Raw genomic sequence first — 16,686 nt, forward strand, 5'->3', positions numbered from 1 at the left:
CTGTTCCCTGGTATCCACCAGTACCTGAAACCTTGCAGCCTGTAAGGGTTTGATGGTGGCCAGGTCCTCCATTGATGCAGTTCTTAGGAAGGATGGTTGTATGAAAGCTTTCAGCTGTTGGGGCCAATTCTTCTGTCAGTCCTGTGTCTTTATATTTTGTGTAAGGAAATCACCTTATACACCTAAGATGTTTAATCTGCACCTTGGCAACACTCCAGAGCTCCAGCCAGGCCCAGGGCTCAAACAGGGATCTCTGAAGAGCAAGGGTGATGGTGGGAAAAGGGAAAGACCTTTGGCATGTCCATCTGAAAGTATTTATGAACGGTCTGCAGGAGTGTGTCCTGGCATATGAGCACAATGGGAAATGAACCAGCCACCAAAGCCACACCATTTTTGGTGTCCAGGAGATATTTCCTCATATTGGCTGACATGTCTCTGCAATTCTTTGCAGGTGGCCATGGGACATTCCTGGAGCCCCAAGGTGGAGGTTGTGACTAGCTGAGTCACAACCAGGTTTTACCTATAGAGATCTTCCTTCTCTCCTTCCTCTGTGTCACAGACAGAAAGCCAAGACCTTTGCTCCTGCCCAACATGCTTGGGACCAAAATTCTAGGTGAGTTGGGTGGGCAGGCTGTACCCCATCAGGTGGTCAGGGAGGACAAGTATAATTGTCCCCTTTGGTGTTATTAAAGGAATTAATAGTACCACTAATTCTGCAGAAGAGGATGTTCCATTTCAGACCAAATGCAATTAAGTTTGAATGGTGCCTATTTTAATATTAACTCCACAAGAGCAAAATAAGGAGCTCACTTGCACTGATTTATAAAACAGTTTTTTTCTTGCTATTTTTCATTGTGAGGATGGTGAGGCTCTGACACAGGTTCCCCAGAGGAACTGTGGCTGCCCCTGGATCCCTGGAAGTGTCCAAGGCCAGGCTGGATGGGGCTTGGAGCCACCTGGGCTAGTAGAAGGTGTCCTGCCCATGGCAGGGGGAGAAATAGGAATGGCTTTAAGGTCCTTTCCAACCCAAACCATCTTGTGGTTCTGTGATTCTCTGCTGGAACTTTAGGTGTGACAGCACCAGTGCTGCTTCTCAGTTATGTGACTCCCAGGAAACACCGAAATGTTGCCTAAGCTTTGACTTAAAGTCTAGTTTGGAAGTCTCCAGAGGTGAGCCCTCACTGAGCCACAGAGAGGAAAAGGTGGATGGGAGATGCTGAGCGTCTCCTGCAACTCAATCTCACTGGGAAGTCTGTAGGGAAAACCAACTGCTCTGAACGGTGCAAACAGCTTTTTGTACATCAAAGTGGGACATCAAAGGCTGTGATGATGTTCTGGCTCCTGCAATGCTGGTGGTAAATTTCCCGCCAGCTTCCCAGGTGGTGAGATTTCGACCCCAGCCTGCAACTTGTTAAAACTAGAGACCGTAACTCACTGTCCATCTTACATCTTCCCTGTCTGTTTCACAAAATTTCAACAAATAATGGGCTTAGGGTTGCTAGCTGGTGCAAATGTCAGAGAAACTTCTGTTCAGGTCAAACCCAAGGAAATTTTTTTCCTGAGTGTTTTGGTTAAGTGTAAGACAATAAAAGTTTTAGGTCAAGACAAAAATATTTGAGTCAACTCAAAATGAGTTGTTTATTTCAGAAGATATTTAATGTCTATGAAGTCTTCAGGGTTTTCTTAAGAGACTAAAAATGTGTTTTTAGAATGAAGAATGAAAAATGAAATAGCTTTTCCAAATAGATTGTTTGGGCTATTTTTTATTTTGTCTCTACGTGTGGTGCGGTTTTTTCCTGACATCATGAATAATTTTGGGCCTTTCAGTAAAATTATTTTTTGTCAACTATGTCTACTCCAGCTATAGATTTGACTTATTTCCAAGCAACAAAGGTTCATTTTTTCAGTCCTGGAAGATGAAACTTCATTCTTCTGGCAGCTTCAGCAAGAGAAGACTTTAAAAAGGCAGTTGGTGGGAATCGCCTAACTTTTTTTGCTTGTTTGTTTGATCTCAAAGGAGGCTGTTGGGATTTACTCTAACAAAGAGTTCAACAGACTACATTTCTTTTGGAAAACAAATTTGCAATTCTATAATGCATGGGGTTTTTTTAAGTCCTCTGCCCTTGGCTTGTATCTTCAGCTTCCCCATTTGCAGACCTCTGTGGGTTTCTACTGCTGGGTTACATACTGAACCTTGGAAATTCCCTGTTTCTTAAGTCAAACATCACACATGCAGAGCCTGAGCACTTTGGTATTATCACTGCTGTTATCTGAAGTTACAGAAGCAGAGAGCCTTTCCCCAAACTGACAGATGCCAGAAGTGATTTGACCACCCACAGGTGCCAGGTTACTCCAGAGGAGAGCAGGGTTGTGCTGGAGAGAGAAATGAAGTGGATAGAAGATGTCACTGTGAGCCTCCAAAACTGATCTTAAACTACCAGGGTTAAGGGAGTCACCAAAGATAACCTGATTTTTCTCCTTAAAAGTGATTGCCTTTTGCTGTAGGATTGGAAAGATGTCAGAGAAGCAGATGCTGCTTCCCAGTCAGATTTGCCAAATTGGCACCTCTGCCATCAAGTGTACCTGGAGGAGACTTTAAGAGAAACTGAAAATTATTTCTTCAGTAAGAGCCCTGCTCTGTTCCATAGACAAAAAGAAAGATGTGTGAAGTTCTCTGCAAGCAAGCACAAAGTTAGCCAGTGCCCTTCAAACCCCAGTGATTCCACCGAGTCACAGCCCTCCAAAACGCAGCAGAGCCCGGGCGCGGCTCACGCTGCTCCCTCCCTGGCGTGCTGCATCCACGGTGGCACTGATGGATTTGGCTTCTTAGGGCACCAGATCCACCTATTAATTGGCATTGGGGTGGCATTGTAGGCTGTCAGCAGCCCCAGCTACCAGCTGGAAGGATATAATTGTATTGTAAACGCCAGGCGTGAGGGTGATGGATACGCGCGTCTCCACGGTCTGACTGCTGCGATGTGCGGGGCAAGGCATCCTCTAATTCGCCACCAAGAGGGTCTCTTGCACTGAACAGCCTCTCTTAAATCAAAGTGTTCAATCCTGCTGAAGGTGGGTGCAGGGAGGGGAGAGCTGGAAGAAACAAAGTAAGACGATAAAAAAAAAATCAATAGCGCTTCCCAATAAAAGAGACCGAGCTTTGCAGAATTTGCTTCCCCTTGACGCCAGAGGTGCCAATTTGGCAAAATCATTTAAGGCCAGATTGAAAACTCAGCTGATAGTCAGGGTTTGGGGACTGCAGCAGTGTCCATTTGTGGAGCTTTGGTGATTATTGCATGTGGAGCACTTTGAAGCATGTGCACTGTGAGAGCCACAAATGGTGGCTCCAGCTCCCACCTTGTGTCCCAGTGCCTGGCACCCTCCTGCCTTGTCCCCTCTGGTGCAGGGCACTGCTGGCCATGCCTCATACACAGCCATGCTCCTGCTGACCTTGATTTCTCCACACCCAAAGGCCCGTGTTGGCCCATGCTCTGCAACTCATCCCTTTGGAAAGAGGTGGGTGGTGACCACAGTGCCTCTCATGCCCAGGAGAAGCTCCATGGGATGGTCTTTGTGCTCTTGGAGCTCCTGTAAGCCCTCCCCTGGTGGTGGTTTACCAAAGAGGGTCACAGAGAGAGCTGTGGCCCGGCCATTGTGGGTTTTCAGTCATTAGGCCCCAATAACAGCCTTGTCTGCTGGGGAAGAGATGGATGTGAGGGGACACAGAGATCCATCAATCCCACAACACATTCAGGCTCCCTGCATTTCATGCCCTCTAAAGCAAAGCTACTGAAGGTCTAAGGCCATGTGAGGTCAGATCTGTGGGCATGAACTTCCATTGCCCTGCACAGGGCAAAGGGTGTGTGAAAAGTTACCAAATCACTATGGTTTTGTTTAGCTTGGGGAAACTATTTGCAATGTATAGTTTTGCTATCAACAATTTCAACAAAAATATTTTTAAAAAATAATTTTTTTGTGTAACATTTACAATGTTACTTGAGCCAAAATTGTCATTCATGGGTATTTAAAGTTAGGTCTCTAGAAACCCTTTTCTGAAAGAAAATTACCTGGTTAGCCCTTTTTGATCCTTGTGTGTCCCTTCTAACTCAGGATATTCTGTGATTCTAACCCTTTCCTTTCAAGTGAAAAATTCCAGTCTCCTTCAGTATTCCCTCTAGTGCACAAGGCATCCTCCTTATTCAGCCATGAATTTGTAGCTTCAGGCTTTCTCACAAGACCAGATCATCTCCAGTGGCACATCAGAGGCACGTGTCACCACCCCACACTGAGCTACTAGTCCTTCTGTTTTCACAGCATTTGCATGAGAGATTATTCAGGTAGTTCATTAAATATTCAGAATCTTCCAGTTTTTTCACTCTTTGTGCATGAAAAAATTAAAAAAATTGAGAAAAGTTACTACTTACTAAGTCGAATAGGAAGAGGAGATTTCTTTGCTCTTTGAATGTATCTGTCAAATGCCACAAGAAGAGGAGTTTCAGGATCATGCAGAGCCAGCAGCAAAAGTCAGAGTTCAAAGCCACTGTGTGGATCCTGGTAGCAGCAGGTGCTTATTGTGGTCTGGTATCAGGTGCACTCACAGTCATGGTATTAATGTGGTGCTGGTCTATGACCCATCATTATACAGCTAATGACCCTGCTGCAGAATGGGATTTGTTCTTTGTGACCTGGGAAAAATGAAGGAAAGTAGTGAGGAATTCCTAAGTATTTTTTTCTTCTAGGAAAATACAGCATTTTCAATAAAGTTTCTTCTTGCAGCCCTGGTGGGAAGAAGCTGAAGAGTTTTTAGTCTCCTCAGAAGAAGAAAGAAGAGTTTGCAGCATTCTCAGCTGCACTTTCCCACAGGATTATCAAATGCTGATCAAGAAACCCCAGAAATCTGATTATTGCTGCCAAAATAAGATTCAAAGATTTTAAAAGGCGAGGATTTAGCTTTCATAGAACTTAGAATTTCATACAATTATTTTGGTTGGCAAAGACCTTTAAGACAGAGTCCAACCATTCCCCCAGCACTGCCAAGGCCACCACGAGCCCCTGTCCCCCACAGCCCCCATCCACATGGCTTCTAAACTCCAGGGATGGGGACTCCAACCCTGCCCTGGGCAGCTGGGATCATGTTCAGATCACAAAAGTACTTTCCTGTCTAAGGAGAAAAATTCTTTGAGGGGTTTCACCTCTCAGGTTGTGTGTGTATAAAATAAGGAAACCAAGCCTCGAGCATAGATTGTTTATTTACACTTCTTAAATGCAGTAGAAGTCCTTAATAGTAGGAGACCCCTCCCTGAGTCAGGGACTGTCTGCCCTAACATGTACAGAGCACGGAAAAACACCAAAGGTAGTTTGGAGAGGGGTCTGCCGACCCCAGATCTCCAGCACAGTATTAGAGGGAAGTTCTGTCTGGGACTTGATGGGGAGCATGTGGGGTTGGGATTTGTTCAGGTCTGGGACTATGATTATGTTTGCCCTACACAGTTTGGTATCTCCTCAAAATCCTCTTCCCTCTGCACTAGGGCTTTTAACTACGGGGATGGAAGACTCAGCAGGAAGGCAAGAGACAGCTTAAATGTGCTCCTTGAAATCCTGAAATCACATAGAAAATCTCTTTTAGTCTTGAAGACAAAGCCTCCTTCCTCAGGATATTCACTGCAGAGATGGTATTTAACACACTGCAGACGGATATAGCTTTGGATGTAAATATCCCTGGGACTGCAAAGGGGAGGCTGAGGGGCAAATGCGCACCTTGGTAACAGGTAAAATCTCTGCCAGGCCTGGAAAGAGTTCACTTTGGCTCATGTGGCTTGGTTGCCTTGATGTTGAGACTGAATCTCAATTTGACCTCCTGAAATTGAATATTCACTTCAGCCTAGATTTGCAAAGCTGTTTGTTAATGCGCACATACAGGGCTGTTTTCTCCAGGGTTTTAAAGAAAAAACTCATTTCAATGTAAAATTCACAGGATCAAATTGAAATTTATTTTGAGAAGGTTAACATTACTGATTTTCAGGCTCAGACAATCACTTCCATGTCAGATTGTAATTACACCGTTTTGTGCATCAGCTGCATGCATGGTATGGGGAAAAAAATAGTAAGATAATGCAGTTTCTTTCAGCTACAGAAAGGACCTTTGTACTGTCCTTCCCTCAAAATCCCCCACACTGAAAGGAAAAAAGGAATTTATTTCTATCAGTCTGACAGTATGAGCTAACACATTAATTGCATAAAGACATTACTCTTGCCCAAAGTTTTGTTTGATTTTTACTTGCAATTGTCTGCTAGGTGTCTGCATAGCATTTTCTTTTCCCCGCAGCAGTTTTCACTGCCATAAAAATCTTGCTTCTGTTAAATAGCAACATTAAAATATTGTAGTGCTGACCTTAATGGTTTACAACATTCAGCTAAGGAGCTTGAGTCTCTAAAATAAGAGTAAAGCACACAGTAAAAATTTATCTAAGGAGAATTAAAGCCTCAGAAGATTGAGAACCGTGGTGTAATTTCAACCCTTTTTGTACCTCCATGGGTTCTGCCATGGGCGTGGGTGGGAGGACTGCAAGAGCACAGCATGGTGATGTAGGACTGAGGTGGGCAAGGATTTGTGCTCAGATATCCCATCACTGACAGAGGGCAGCAGGGTTGGAAGTGTGAGCTGATTTCAGGTGGAGCATCCCTGCCCTTACGTGCAGAGCTGAGCTCAAAACATCCCCGGTACAGGAAGGGGCAATTCTTTCTGCTTGCCTTGTCCTGGCCTACAAGGCTATGTAAGATGAACATGGAGAACTAAATATCATAGCTTTAATGTTATTTAATATTTTATTAGGTTAAATGGACACACATTGTGTACTTTGTAAAATACTCAGCAGGAGACTAGCTATTTTTGTATGGCATTTAAAAGATAGTACAGCAGGGCTTATATCAAAATTTTGCTGCAAGACATTCCCAATAATCAACACACTTGTTTATTTTGGTTTTAGGTGGTTTTTTTTTCTTTTTTTTTTTTTTGATTTAGTTTGGTTTTTTTGGTTTTTTTTCAGGGACCACCAGATATAGGAAGAGAAAACAGTTTGTCATTGAACTGTACTGTCATTTTTGTTTTAGAGACCCCCCAAAAGGATGCTCACCTACCTGTTCCACTAAAACTGGCAGGAGAATCTGTTCAGCCACATGGAGCAACTTATGAAGCCTTGGAATGGTCATCTAATCCAATCCCCCTGCCATGGGCAGGGACACCTTCCACTATCCCAGGTTGCTCCAAGTCCTTCCCACCCAGCCTTCAACCCTTCCAGGTGTGGGGAAGCCACAGTTTCCAGAATCATTTGGGCAAATCATGATCATATCTTCTGTAAATTCAAAAGGAGGGGATCCACAACGCTGTGAATTATTCAGTTTGGCCCAATTGCCACTGGGAATGCTTGCAGGAACCTGGAGGGTCTTGGAAAAAGAAAAGCAGCACTGTAGAATGTGACCCCTCTTCACAAGGCCTCATTTTAATATTACCACAGCAGGCTCAGGAGTCAACAAGAGCTAATTCTTCTCTCCAACAAAATAACCTTAAGAGCTGCAGTTTACATCAAGTAGCAGGGAATCATCATTGTCACACAGACAGATTCTGGTGCTTCAGGTTCTGCAGCAGTGGAGTATCAAAAAAGCCCAGCTAAGCTTGATCCCAGGACAGCTCAGTTAACAGGACTCTTTCAGGTGGACCCACAGTGCTTGAGCAAGGACATGTAATCATAACCCCAACCCAGCTCCCCCTGAAAATGATGGAAAAAAATGTTCCAGGTGGGCTTCTTATCTCCTCCATGAAGTGTTTCACAATATAGCAATGGTGACCAGTGCTGCTTCCCTTTGCTGTAGCACCTTTAAAGAGCAGCCTGTAATTCATGATGAGAAAACAACAATCATATTGCTTCACACAGAAAGATAAAAGCCTTCCTTTGCAGCAATGAAACTCAGATGTCTTGAGCAATGTGTGTAGCTTAAGGGGTTTTTTTTGACAGTGCAATATTGTATATAATAACAATTACCAATGACCTCTATTAGGTTGTCCAGTCTCATTAAGGCCAATGCATTTGGTACCTGCCACTGCCAATTTGCCTCAACAGAGGTTTTATTCAGTGGATATGATAGAGCTGTAAAGCAATCTTTTTTCATTTAAATAGTTTAATTGAGGAATGCTATCAGATGTTTCAAAATTTAATGCATACAACAATTTGCTTCTCCTATCTCTTTTCAGAGTTTAGTTTGGAGAAAATGACATCTGATTCTTATAGAAAGAAGGCAATTACATTTTGGAGCCTGCCTGCCCGTATTGCATATGTTTTTAAACATAAAAAGAAATTCTTAATATGTAATTGTCAGGTAATAAAAAGGAAAATATTTTACTTTGCATTTATGAAGTAATTTTTCAAAAGCATAAGGGAATTGCATGTTAACATTTTTCGTTTATTACCACACTCCTAATGCTGCACTGTTTTTACAAGTTTAGATTAAGAAAAAAAAAGGCAGATCTGATGCTTGTGTATTAGTATGGTAATACCCTATAAAGTAATTAGGACAGAGGAAACCGCAAAGGTTTGTCAGTGCCAATAAGCCTATGCCCACTCTAGGGCATCACAGAAACTCACTGGGAGTTTCTCCACCAAATGTTATGGGCCCCAACTCTTAACTTAATTGTCTGAGGAACTTCAGTCCTGGCTTATCCATTTAGTAAACTGTTTTCTCCACAATTTCTCCTTCTTCACCTGGATTATAAACCTTGAAGACACACACAAGTGCCATGAAACTTTTTTCCCTTTTTCAGGGGAATGCTGGAATCATAAATTCATCTAATTGTTTAGATTGGGAGGGATTTCCAAAGGTCATCTCATTCCAACCCTCCTGCAATGAGGAAGGACGTCTTCAACTTGACCAGGTGGTTCAGAGCCTCATCCAGCCTGACCCTGAATTTTTCCACGTGTAGTACACGTACAACATCTCTGGGCAACCTGTGCCAGTGTTTCACCACCCCTCATTATAAAATAGTTCTTCCTTACACCTTAAGAAAATCAACCCTCTCTTAGTATGAAGCCATCACCCCTCATCCCACCACAACAGGACAGGGCAGAGCTGTGCCTCTGTCACAGCATGGAGGTGGGCACTGCAGTGATACCCCAAAAAGGTTCACTCTCCTCTGCTGTGCACCTTTTCCACCTCTGGCTTCAAACTGGACTATGTGATCCAACATGCTACAGCAGATACTCTAGGCTGATCAGTGAAAAAAAAATGATTTTTTGTTTCAGGAATTAGCCTCAAAGATCATACAGTGCAGCACCAGGAACCCTGAGCTGTAAGTAAAACTCTGCAGTGCCTTCCTCTCATTTGTTTGTGGTACTTTCATTTCATAGAGTTGACCTTGCTTCTCTTGTTTTCCACAATGCCAGTAAATACCACTCAGCTGTCTTAAAGAAAATCACATGTGTATGAAGAGCTGGATTGCAGTTCCATTAAATACTCACCTATATTTATATTAAGTTATTCTTGCCTCATAAAACAAATGCTTGAAGATAATCCCAGTTAGTAAAGAGGGACTGAACTTCATCAGGGCATAGTAAATCCCTCTTCCTCCTGTGGCTTCTCAGTTGGAACAAATCCATCTTTAAATCTCTGTCAAATTTGGCGCACAACTCAGCTAGAAAAATACAAACCCAAGCATTAAAAACACCGAAGGATTTCATTCATCTTTGATGTAGCTCCTTGCAATGTTTGCAATGGGAAGTGAAAGGACAGGGGAAGGGGAAAGGAGAGGGGAAGGGGATGGAGAGGGGTGCTCCCATCTCTGCCCTCAGCCAGCCCATGTGGGCTCAGGGACCCCCTGGAATGTGAGGCACCTCCAGCTTCTCTCAGGTCTTGTCCCATGAAAAGTCATTTCAGCTGTGCCTGGAACTCTCACATCCTGCTCTAGTCAAAGACACGATGTGGGGAAACCCAAGGCCTTTTTTTTTTTTTTTTTTGATGCCTTTGAGAAAAGAACACTCCATGAGAGGGAACCTGAGCTGGCAGTGCTAAAAAGGAAATAACCTTTCTTACACAGAGTGGGTGAATTATGGACAGCACCTGCTGAGATAACCCACATGGTAAGATAACCCACATGGTAAGATAACCCACCCTGCCCCTGCTCTTCCCTGTAGGTCAGCATTTTGCCATCAGTGGTGACACAATACCATGGAAAATCCTCCAGAAAACCCTGTGAACCTTACTCAGACCCACACATGCAAACCTGGCTGGACTGATGAGGTGCCTGTGCCACCCCCAGACTCAGAAGAATTAAAGGTCTCCCTGAAAAGACTGTCAAAGCCCTGGAGCAGCTTGCCTAGGGAAATAATGCACCTCCAACACTGGTAAAACATACTCACAACTGTGGCTTAGGTCTAGCTCTTCCCACCCAAGGTCAAGGTCATATACCCTGAATGACTTTCTAGGGTTCCTTCTAGGGTTCCTTGTTTGCTGTACTTGCATGACTTCAAGCAGAAAAGGCAGGACAGCAGCAGGGCAGGCTGAGCAGACACTGCAGAGTGTGATGGGCACGAGGCTGTTTTACAGACTGGCTGGTACCTCCTGACTTAGTGCCACTTAGTGCGAGATTAATGCCATGTGAATGCAGCTCGTGTCCCCAGCTGGGATTTCCTACAACTTACTGCTCATGCTTTGCTGGCAGCAAGAGCAACAAGCTTTCAGTTTACTGTTGGAGGTCAAGGTAAAGTGATTTCAATTAGAAGAGGATCACGTAGGTCTCAATCCAATGCAGGCAGGTTGTGTAACACTGGCAGCGTGAAGAGGAGAGCCATTTATTCATTTCTTAGCTGCATGGTTTGGGATTTCATTTTCCCCTCTCTGTTTTTACAGTCTGCCTTGTCCCTTTTACCATTTAAAGGGTAATGCAAAAAAGGCATTTAGGGTTCATAGTTCCTTCCCTTTCATCAGTAGGGGGTTTGCTCTGCCCCAATCACCCCTGTAATTACCAGTAATGAACCAGAGGAAGAGAGAGGAAGCCAAGATGGAAAATGAATATTCAGCCGACCAGTTCCTTCCCCTGGTGACATTTACTTCTGTGTCATGCAGCTGCATTTCAAAACCCCACACATATTTACATGCCTCTAAGAGGAAGGGCATGTGTTTGTTGCCCTGTTAGAAACCAAGCACGTATTTACATGCTGTGCTGAATTGGGGCCATATACCCTTCTTTTTCCTTGACACTGAGGGCAACCCTTTGTTTCTGCTGGTCAAACAAAACAGAACACACACACACACACAAAAAAGAGGAGACCAGGGAAAGAAAATGTATTTATTAAATGGTTCTATAAATAAAAGAGCTGGGAAGATATAGGAGTCTCTGATCTCTGAGGGGTGATGGCAAAGTGCTACTGATAAAGTGGCTACGATCCAGATCAATAGCAAACAAGACAGGCAGGTGAATTTCCCCTTTGATCTTCATTCCCCGTGCAGCCTGAGTTGCTCTGGCTCTGCCACACAAATTACTGCTTTATGCAGGAAAAAAAAGCAGTTTGCTTGGCTTTTTTGCTTATTGCACAAGTGGATTGGGTGGGAAATGATAAGTGTCGCTTGTTATCATTTCAAAAAGCCACTGAAAAAATGGTGGATCCACCACTTTAACTTGATGTGTTGACATTTCGTGTGTCAGCAGGGTATTATAGGGTTGATACATAGATCAGTGCTAAATAGTCTTAATAAAAAAAGATTAAATCTGGAAGAAGGAAATAAAGCTCAGAGCAGGTTCACCTTTAAAGCTATAAATATAGAGTAGGGAAATTTGAGATGGCAAAATTTTGGTGGGATACAATGCTTTGTAAGCCAAAACTGTGGTTTTGGCCTCAAAAGCTGTGCTGTAGCCTCCTTTGCCCTACTATTGTCTTGGGAGAAATCACATCAACCTGCGCCAACGTCCAGCAATCAAGCAGCCATGGCTGAGAAGAGCTTTGAAAACTCAGCAAAGGAGGTGACTTGTGACATTCCTGTCACAAATCTGGAATTCAGCAGCCTGGATGGGACCAGTTGGTTAAATCAAAGTGAGCTCAGTCTCAATTTCCTGTTGGAAACCACTTTTCCCAAATTCTAAGGGGCTGCATAAAATGGATTTGAACTTTTCAAGAAGAACGTGTAATATCATTCCTATTATAAAGAGCTGGCGAGTGTTTTTTGCCTTCATATTTTCACCTCAGTGACAAGGGCAGGAGGGACACTTTGCAGGTCTAGCCTTACTTCATAAACCAGAGGATGTATCAGATCAAATCACAGAATCTTTGAGGTTGGAAAAGTGCTCTAACATCATTGAATCCAACCATTCCCTAGCACTGCCAAGGACACCACTGACCCATGTCCCACACATCCACATCCACATGGTTTTTGAATCCCCACGGGGATAGACACTCCTCCCTCAGCTGCTCCCCATCAGACTTGTACATAAGAGAACAGATTGTACCCAGCATTTGCAAGGCTGTGAGGTCAGATGCCCATCTGAGCTCTTGGGTTTGGACCGGGAGCTGCACCAAGGCGGCGCCAACTCAGGGCAGTGTGGGTTGGGGGTTGCTGTCTTTTCTGCAGCACAAAACCCATCTCAGAGAGAGCTACAAGCCACACGGACCACTTTCCATCCAGTAAATCCAACCCTGTGGTCTGCAGAGCAAGGCAAGCCTCACTGGATGGGGCCTCATCCACACAGGAAAGCTGTTAAAACATGAAATACTGGCTTCCCATATGTTCTCATTTTTATCAGCCAGTCTGTTGCAGGAAGAACTTCCCTCTGACAGGACTGATAGTTCCTTAAAAGATAAACAATGATCTTGCAGCTTCTATGCCCTCTACTGCTGTTCAACTTCCCATCCAGCTGTTTTAATTGTTTTGAAATTAAGTGTACACCATGGAGATCTGTGGGTAGTTTAAACTTGGAATTTGCTGTTTGCTGGGGCTAATGAGTCAGTGATATCCACTTAAATGTATGTCACCCTACAGGCTTCTGAGCAATCATGGGACAATCTCCCACTTGGTTTCACATAATTTTTAAGCTGGTTGTTCCTTCTTTCCTTTTTGAGTTCCAGGGATCCCAGAGATCCTTGCAGGTCTGTGTGTAGCTTTTGAGTTGAAGAACAGACATGATTAAAGGAAAACAAATCACATTTTCCAGATACTGTGTCCTGCATGTGAACACCACTGCCATTCATTCCTCATCCAATATTTAATACCAATCATTAATGTTGTACTCCCTGCAGTCACATCTGGTGTCAGCTGGAATTTTTCACCTGATGGAGTTTCCACTCACTATATTTTTAAGCAAGAGACCAAGAAGGTCATTAGAAGAGATGCCCTGCAAAGAGTGATAAGGAGAGCAGCAAACTGCACAGGATAAAAACCCAGCCAGAGAACCTGTGAAAGCACAGACTTTTCTTTTCCTCCCTGGGGTGCACAACCCCATCTTCCAGGGTGAAATCCAGATGTAACTAAAGTAGCTTCAAACCCTGGCAAGGAGTGATGCAGCTCCTACCTTCCCATGTACCCTGTGGACCATCCTAAAAACATCATTTTCTCATTCCCTACAATCCCTTCCAGGGATTTCTAAGCCATTTTGCTGAGTTGATGAGATTCACTAGGAGCACAATTTCTTCTTGATCATCCCAATTCCTGTTCTCTACATTAAGTTCCAATTTTCTGTGTTTCTGCCCATAAAGGTCAATGGAGCTGGAGTTACTTGGTATCACCACAAAAAGGGGAGCTGATGGTTGAACTTCAGAATCATGTCAGAGGAAAACTGATTTTCATTCTACATTTCTGAATATGCACATTACAGGCCGAGTATCACATAAATAATGCCTCCAATTAAATGGTGTGCAGTGCTCATCTACCTGAGTAAAAATGGAAAGAGTTTTTATTCAGTCCAATTTTAATCAAATTCTACTGAACAGCATTTCTATGGCCTATTTAAAATTTAAACAAAGACAGAATAGCTCCCTCTATATCTATACCCTCTCACTATTGTCACAAGGAAAGAACAAGTAAAAGCTAAAAGAAACCCTTACAATCCCACTGACACTGGCCAGATGCAAGCTGTACAGATATTTTAACCTCACTAAATAACATTTTGAAATGCCTTTTCCTTCTATTTGGGGTTCTAAAGAGCCTGATGAAACGATACCTGGAGAAAGTGGCCAGTCCTATTGTTTGTGAGATACCTCTGTGGATTCTTAATAGCAATTTTGAACACTAAGCAGTTGCCCTGGTGCCTGTTGTGAGATTCTCAAAAGTCTGCTCCAAAGTGAAAGAGACAAAAGAGAATGAATGAAATCAAATTGAGTTGTAGCAGGAGACAGATGGGACCCACTCACTAATGCAACCTGGCCTATTCATGGTATTCTCTTCCATGCAGAACAAGGTTCTAGTACTTGGAACTAAGATTAAAACAATATATAGTTCTGAAGACCGGCTTTACACTGATGTTTGTGCTCCACAAGGAATGTGTTTAAATGGAAACTTGAGTGGTTTCTTTTTTTTTTTTTTAATTATTTCTCTTTCCTGGTAAGAGCTGTAACTCAAACTTCAAAAGCTGTAATGGGAATTGGGCTGATCTTTTAATGGCAGAGTTTTCTTGGATGTACTCAGAAGTGAAGTTCAAATAATCTCTAACTAGCAGAGCTCTAAGGCACTCAGCTGGACTTCAACAAACTCTATCTACCTTTTGTATAATGTCAGACAAACAAGATAGATGTGAAATATGAGAAAAAAAATATGATGGCTGATACCCCAGACATGAAAGAATACTTCAGTGTTCAATATTAATTTGGTGCATGGAAAATCATTGCCCTCTTCCAAGGCATCTGCTGCTGGTTATCTCATATTTGCTGCCAGGGAGGTTGGCTTTTATTAGCAGTGCCAAAATTTGACATCCAAAATCAAAATTTTTCCTTCTCAGCTAACTTCTTTGAGACTGAAATTTGTGGACAGTAGTGAAACAGATTCCTTCAGCTAAACTCTATTTTCTGCCATATTATCCCAATGCAGGGCATGGAGACATAGTTGTAGTTTTCCCCCAAAAATGTCCCCATGATACCAAGATGCAAAATAAGGAGCTCTATCAAGAATTAGTTGCAACAGATCTTGCTACTCCTCATCCTCAGAAAATAAATAGTTGGAAGGTTGGAGGGCTGAGGCACATCTGTTATGGAGTCAGGCTGGAAGAGTTGGGGTAGTTCAGGCTGGAGGAAAGGAGGCTTCAGGGAGACCTCAGAGCCTCTGTCCAGGGGAGCTGGAGAGGGACTTTGGACAGGAGAAAATGGCTCCAAATTGACAGAGGGCACGTTTAGATTAGGTACTAGGATGGAATTCTTTCCTGTGACAATGATGAGGGGCTGACACAGGTTTCCTGGTAGAAATGGTAGAAATGCCACCCCTGGAAGTGTCCAAGGCCAGGTTGGATGGGGTTTTGAGCAACTTGGTCTAGTGAAAAGTGTCCCTGCCTGTGGGAGGGAGGCTGGAGTAGATGACCTTTAGAAGTCACTTTCAACCCAAACCAGCCTGGGGCCCTATGGCTGCTGTACCTGACACTTATAAAAAAGCCAGAAATCTTAGTAAACCCTCATAAAGTACTAGAGCAGCCACAGGCTTCATCAGGATGGCCATTCAGCAGCCAGCTGGAGCTAAGACAGGGTCTAGGCAATGAATGGAGGAGGATTTGCAGAACCTGATTTGTAGAACATCTCCTTGCCAGCCATGCCTCATTTGCAATGTTCTGTCATTGTTGGGTGTCATATTTAGCAGAAAAATCATGCTGCTGGCTGCTGTTGGATGGCTGTGTAAGAGAGATTTTCAGTTTCTAAACTGACTGATTTTTCCATTTCCTGATGACCCTCCCAGTGTAAAAAAAAGCCACCAAAACCCACTCACAACATATTGCATTTAATCAAACTTGTGCAGGAGAGAGTGGGTTGGTTTGTTTGTTTGTTTCATTTCATACTTCCATATTCCACCCATGGAGAAATCTTGCTGGTAGGGAGGATAAACAAACAACCAACCAAACAACCCAAACACTGGGCCTCTAGGAGCTGTTGTTATTTATTTCCACAATTAGCAGTCGAGTTCTGGTGCTGTGCCCAGAGAACTCCTCTCATTTTTCAGTGTGTCACTCTGTGCACAATATGCTTTTAGGAATTGAGGATTAAGGCGGCTGATTGTGGGTGGTTTATGAAACTTTTTATGGGAAGCCATATAGCCAAACCTTCAGAGAATCAGACCATCATTTTAATGGGCTTATGTTGTGTACAAGACTGTTCAGTAAGATATTTGCACAGTACAGAGCATCTTGATAAAGAACTTGGATTAATCAGGGATGCTGTTGCCAGTGGATGCTGCAGGTTGTTTTCTGAATTAGCTGTGAGTAGTGCTGAAAACAGCCTGGGGGTGGCTGCCTGTCCTCCTTAAGGATACTGAAACAGATTCTAGTGGGAAAACATCAACGCATCTATCTGTGAAACAAACTTAATAGACACTCTCTCTGTAAAGTGGCAGTGGCAGTGAACTCACCAGACCTGTTCTCTCTGGAGTCCAGTGTGACCACTTGTGTCATCAGGAAGAGGTCAGCAAAATCTGTTTGCATTTTATTTGCCAATTTGAAAAACACACATTTCTACTTAC

The sequence above is a fragment of the Molothrus ater genome, chromosome Z (genome assembly GCF_012460135.2).
Source record: "Molothrus ater isolate BHLD 08-10-18 breed brown headed cowbird chromosome Z, BPBGC_Mater_1.1, whole genome shotgun sequence".
NCBI classification, from domain to species: Eukaryota; Metazoa; Chordata; class Aves; order Passeriformes; family Icteridae; genus Molothrus; species Molothrus ater.